This window comes from Pelodiscus sinensis, chromosome 15 (genome assembly GCF_049634645.1).
Source record: "Pelodiscus sinensis isolate JC-2024 chromosome 15, ASM4963464v1, whole genome shotgun sequence".
In the NCBI taxonomy this organism is placed as follows: domain Eukaryota; kingdom Metazoa; phylum Chordata; order Testudines; family Trionychidae; genus Pelodiscus; species Pelodiscus sinensis.
Window position 1 is genome coordinate 21,382,896 of NC_134725.1, and position 5,849 is coordinate 21,388,744.

Consider the following 5,849-nt stretch of genomic DNA (forward strand, 5'->3'; position numbering starts at 1 on the left):
ATAGGGAACAGATGGAGCTAGGCTGGAAGTAACTCAGACACATGGATAGAGCAGTGCACATCCAGCTTTACTCTATGCTAATGCAACAAAATGTCAGCATGAGAACTGTGAGTTCACTGAAGTAAAGCAGCTGGCGGCCACTGCTGTAAGCTGTGCTCTTGTGTGGTCAGTCATGAGAGATTCCAATTGCACCCACCTGATTAGTGGAGTGCCCACAGCTAGGTTCATGTTTCTCCTGGTGGTGCACATTAACACATGCCTCAGTGCACATAATTTATTCTGCACATGGACAGAAAAAGTCCACACATGGATGGAAAACAGAAGGAACATTACTGGTGGTGTGAGCTCAGTTTTCAAGAGACGGATCTTTTGTTCACCAACAAGGGACCATATTCTGACTTGGAAGAATTCATAGAATTTGCAAGCAGGTCAGCTTTGACCACCACAACCTTCTCTGCAGCATGCCAATAGAATAAGAAGGTGGAGTTAGCTGTGAAAACAGATAAGAGACTGTTACACAAGACTTTTTCTTACGATTCAGACCATATGGATAGGAATATTGCACTCCGAATTCTTTGATCCTTCTTCCCAACTCTACATAATCCGCAGTAACCCACTTAAGGTCATTCCTGGCTGTATCTTTAGTTCCCACATGGAGAAGCAGGAATGGGTAGCAATCCGAAAGTTTGGAGATGACCAACAATCAGAGAAAGCAAGCACTAGAGTGCAAAAGGTGAACCAAAGACCTTAGGTGTGAGAAATCTAGCCATTACAGAGACACCAGAAGGAGGTGTGAGAATGTAGTGGCACACTTCATAGGAGGTGAGTACATCAAAGGGACAAGTGATCTGAATGTAGAGGAGATGCCTACAAGTCACAGGAAGCAGACAAAGATCATCACAGAATGGAGAGGCAGAGAATCATTGAGAGGCCACACACATAGAAAGAGTCCTGAGAAAGAGAGAGAATTAATTAAATGCAGATACAGGTGATATGGAGGGAGCAGGCTCATTCTGGCCTGGTCACTTGTTGAGGAGATCAAGCTATCTCATACTATACAACTCAGCAATGTACTAGGACTCTCTGGCCAAAAGGAGACTAGGGAGGGGGGTCCGGGTATCATTTTTTTGTTTTTAATATTTATATTAAAATGTTTTGTAAAATAAGGAAGATGTATCAATGGAACTGGAGCCAGAGAGCCATGTTTCCTATAAAGCCTGTTATTGAGGAAACGGTTGGGATTTAGGGATGTAAAATCCCATTTAACTGGTTTAAAGTGACCCCCACACAGCAGGCAGGAGCTATGCCTATGAGGTGACTCTGCTCCAGTCATTGCAGCAGCCCCTGTGTGCAGGGCACCTGGGCCTGCTGCAGACAGAGTCTGCTCCGGATGATAGGAGCAGCCTGTCTGTGGCAGGCGGGGAGCTACTCCAGCCCCCATTAGTTACTAGTTAACCAGACCTGGTAAGCATCACCTGTTAAGGATGATGCTTACTGGTTATCCAATTAATCCCTCATATCCCTAGTGGGAGTCAATCTGGAAATAATTCAGCTGCATATTGCACTTTTTCAGCTTAACCTGTATTCAGTTTCACTACTACAGATTGAACCTCTCTTCCAGCACCTTCAGGCCCTGACTAGAGAATTTGCCAAATCACAGGAGGTCAATACTGTCTAGCAGCATTACCAATACTTCCTCTGCTCACTGGGCTCTTAAAAGACATTTAGGGGTAAATTAAAACTAAATAACAGCACAAAACATTGAAAGCTAGGACTGGTAGCTATAAACAAACTTTATGGGGCTGTGGGAGACTTGGCCATATCCATGATAAGTGGACATCTGGCTAACTAAAATCATGCCAGATCACGGATGTTACAGATGAGAGACTGTTGGATTAGAGAGGCTCAACCTGTACTAATGTAGTCCCTTTACTAAAGGTGCCTCTGCTTATTTTCTGGGAAGACCCTGTGTGCTGCAGTCTAGCCTCAGACTACAATTCCCATGAACCCTGGGGAAAAACAGGAAGGAAGTGACACTTGTTGGGGAGATCTGAGACTCTCCAGGTGTGTGGAGGAAGACTAAGCAGTCTGTGGACTCTTCCCTCTATTTTTGGAGCAGAAAGGGAGCCAGGCTGCTGTGGAGGAGTTTGATCCAGTTCAGGAGCTGTTATGTTACAGTTACAGACTGGGACAGCAAGCCTTTGAAACTGGGATCTAGCAGGCTGCTTCTGATTGCCCTAGAGGGGAGGCCCTTTGGCTGTACTGGTGGCTAGAAGCTACTCTGCATCCAGCACATAGAAGGAGATTGTGAGTAACTGGGCATCTTTGGGAAAATGCTGCCTGGGACAGACCTCAGAGATATAGACTAACTCTGGGTTCAAAGAGAGGCAGAGAAGTCAACCCAGTGAACCATTGCTGCTGCATAGCTTGGATCCACATACACCCTACCTACAGAGAATCTCCATTACAGCTGCAGGTCATCAAGCATGCCCACGCAAGCAAGAGTCTGGGACTCTGAGTCCAGGGGTGTGCACACTGGGGTGGGATAAATACTGGCAGTGCAAATGGCAGCTAGATACGTTCCTTTTACATCTGTGTACTGTGTGAATTGATGTTATTCACTGTTAATTTGTTAAAGCCTGTTTCGTTGTTCATTCTAATGCAATCTATTAGATGTATATTATTTATGATTTGTAATTGTTGTGCTAGAGTTAGATCCAGTTTATTGCTGGAATAAATTTATTCCTGGAGGCTCCCAAGGCACACCAGTGTGAACAGGGCCAGCCAGGTAGAGGCACCGCCATTGTACATTCTTTATGAGCAAGGGACTGCAGCAAGAGGGTGGATAGGTTTTCCCCAACCAGACAACATCATCAGGTGCCCAGGCACACCTCCTGAGTAACCCGGGGAGGAAAAAGGGGGTTACACTAATGAAACCCTCTGCAGGAGAGCAGAGGAATGCCATGGGTTTAGAACATTTCCTGGGCATAGGCAGGGCCACTGGGAAGAGGAATAGCTTTCTGGTTAAGGCACAAGGATTGATGGATTACCAATCCTTGGAGGCTCCATTCATCAATGAGTACTTTGAGATCTGTGAATGCAAGGTGCTACTGAAGGGCAAAATATTATTATTTTAAAGCAGCAGGGTTTACCTTTCTCTCTGTCTGTTTTTCTCCCATCAGCTAGAAAAGCACCCGATTGAGCTATGCATTATGACAGTGGTCTCCAACTTCTTCACACCCAAGATCACTTTTTAAATGACAGAACAAGCCAACCGCCCCGCCCCTTCCTTGAAGCCCTGCTCTCTCTCTTCTCCTCTCCATCACTTGCTATCCCCAACCCTTATACTGCTGCTTTTTTCCCCAATTCTTCTGTAGGAAGAGGTTTTTCCAATACTTGGCCTGTATAGACTGGACCAAATGTCAGAAAAAAACCCTTCTTTTGGAAGCCCCCTTATTCCTCGTGGAAAGAGGAATCTAGGGGTGACCGAAAGATCATGTTTGCTCTTCCACTAAAAAGTAGAAGAACAAATGCATCCCTGGATGCGGAAGAGTTTTTCTGGGCTATCTCCAGAATCCTGAAAAACTACTGTATTCTAGCTGTAACCTTGCTGGCTTGAAATAGGATGTGTAGGCTCTGAGGTGGGAGTAAGGGATTTGAGTCTGGGAAGGGGTGAGAGGTGCAAGCTCTGGGAGGAAATATGGATGCAGGAGAAGGTGGATAAGGGGACACTGGCTCGGGGAGAGGGCACCAGGCTGGACAGTGTTGGGGTCAGATGTAGGGTTAGGGTGCTAAGCAAGCCACAGACTTCTGGATGTGAGGTTTCAGGAATTTTGGTTGGGGTATGTAAGGGGCTCAGGGCAGGGGGTTCCAGTGTATGATAGGCTCAGATGTAGTGTCTGGGGGAAAGGGGAGCACAGGAGTGTTATGATGCTGTGGCCAGATGGGGGCTTGGCCCCAATTTGGGGTTTGTTGACCAGGCTTCATTTTTAAATAAAATACTGTCAAACAAAAAGTTTCTGCGCTGTCTTTATTTCTGAGAAGGGCAGGGAACCTGTTTTGAGTCAGGGGTCACTGACCCAAGAAAAATCAGTTGGGGCCACACAAGTGAGATGTAAAAAAACCCTCCTCTACCCTACCCCCCAAGCTTCACTAATGTAGCCCCAACTGTGTTGGTGGGAACAGGGGACATAGTACTAGGGAAGGGTGCTAGTGGGTGCTTTGGCAGGAGACAGGGTGCCAGTGGGGACAGAGTTCTGTGGCTGGAGGCAGGGGAGAGGGAACAGTGTGCTGGGAGGGCAGGGGACAGGTTTCTGCAGCTGGGGACAGGGTGCCAGTGGGGACAGAGTTCTGTGGCTTGGGAGAGGGGAATGAGGACAGAGTTCAGAGAGTGGGGATGGGAATGGGGACAGAGTTCTGTAGCTGGGGACAGGGGAGTGGGAAGAGGGAACTGGGGAGTGGAATTGGGGCAGTGGGGGCAGGGGGCTGGGTGCCAGTGGAGGCAGAGAGTCCCCTGCATCTACCTCCTCCCAGGATTCTCCCCCCACCAGGGAACCCAGCGCGTGCCTGTCCCGGGGCCAACTCGCCCCCACCACCCCCCCGCCCGCTGCGCAGGGAAACCCTGTGCATGCCTGCCCCTGGGCTGACTCACCCCTTCTGTGTGGTGCAGGGAAGTCACCGTGCTCCTCCTCCAGAGCCGATGTTCCTTCCCGCAGTACGCCCGGCAGAGCAGCCAGTGCACTTCCGGAATTGCCGGAAGTGGCGCTAAGCTGTGGGACTTCTATCCATCCGTGGGAAACCTACACTACCTCCATTTTCACTTGAGGTAGGTAGTGGGGCTTTTTGGGGATGGGGGGAAAATGGGGGGGGGGGGCAAGCCGGACACCTCGCAATTGACCTGTTGGTGACCACAGAACTATGAACTGGGCTGTAAAACAGAAAAGCTTAAGTGTATTTAACTTGTATCTGAAATGTATAGAAACAAGAACTGGAACAATACTGTTGATGTGAATTTAAGATCTTCCTTTGAAACCATGAATGCTGATTTCTTTCTCTATTTTTGCCCTTTTTCTTTAGGTCATATCACATTGTTTCTGCAAAGGGAGTTGTGGCATTTTCCAAGAATCAAATAGAATTAAGGATTAACTGTAAATACCTTAAAGATAAAGGGTGTATTCAGATGCCTGGCTCAGGGGAGTCATTGCAGAGTGCTATGCATTTATTCTTCGCTCATGGTGTCTTGCAAGTCTTGATGGTGTGAAAATGGGAGGAAGCAAGAGAGAAGGAAAAATTCCAAACCAATTTGCAAGGAATGTAACATGTTATTACAGATTAGTTCATAGTGAATACAACATGATCCTTATTGAATAAACAAGATTACACGGTGAAAATAGCATGAATTTCTTATCATTGCACATGGGTTATTTGACTATTGCATTTTAAGTCTTCCCCATGAAAAATGCATTTAGCATGGAGGGGAAAATATACTTGAATACACATACTCCAGTGGAAGAGAGTGTACTAAATATCTGATGCTTCTTACTAACTAGCTTTTGAGTGTTAAAACAACACCATGGTAAGTATCAGAAAGTAAGTATGCTCTCAACCACTGAATATGGAGCAAGAAGCACGCAGGTTGAATTATAAAGCAGAAAAAGAGAGGCTGTGGGAGGAGAAAAACCCTGTCATTTAAAGTATCCATGCTAAATGATGCTAATAAAATAGGCTGTAAGAGCCCAATACTTAGCTTTTGATATCATTTCGGTGTTAAATATAAAGGCCCATCCAGTTCATGTCTCTGTTCAAGCCATGAGAGTATCAAATTTGCATATGAAGGCTAATTCTACCGA

General features: G+C 46.5%; 2 long non-coding RNA genes across 2 annotated transcripts; one reads left to right on the forward strand and one right to left on the reverse strand.

Moving 5' to 3' along the window:
• Positions 1–260: 260 nt before the first annotated feature.
• LOC142818390 (uncharacterized) lies at positions 261–5,447 on the reverse strand. Its single transcript, XR_012895882.1, has 2 exons — positions 5,156–5,447; positions 261–490 (listed from the first exon to the last, which is right to left on the reverse strand). It is a non-coding gene; the product is annotated as an uncharacterized LOC142818390 (long non-coding RNA).
• On the forward strand, positions 2,004–5,390 carry LOC142818391 (uncharacterized). The gene is made up of 3 exons (XR_012895883.1): positions 2,004–2,307; positions 4,670–4,825; positions 5,077–5,390. It is a non-coding gene; the product is annotated as an uncharacterized LOC142818391 (long non-coding RNA).
• Positions 5,448–5,849: the final 402 nt, after the last annotated feature.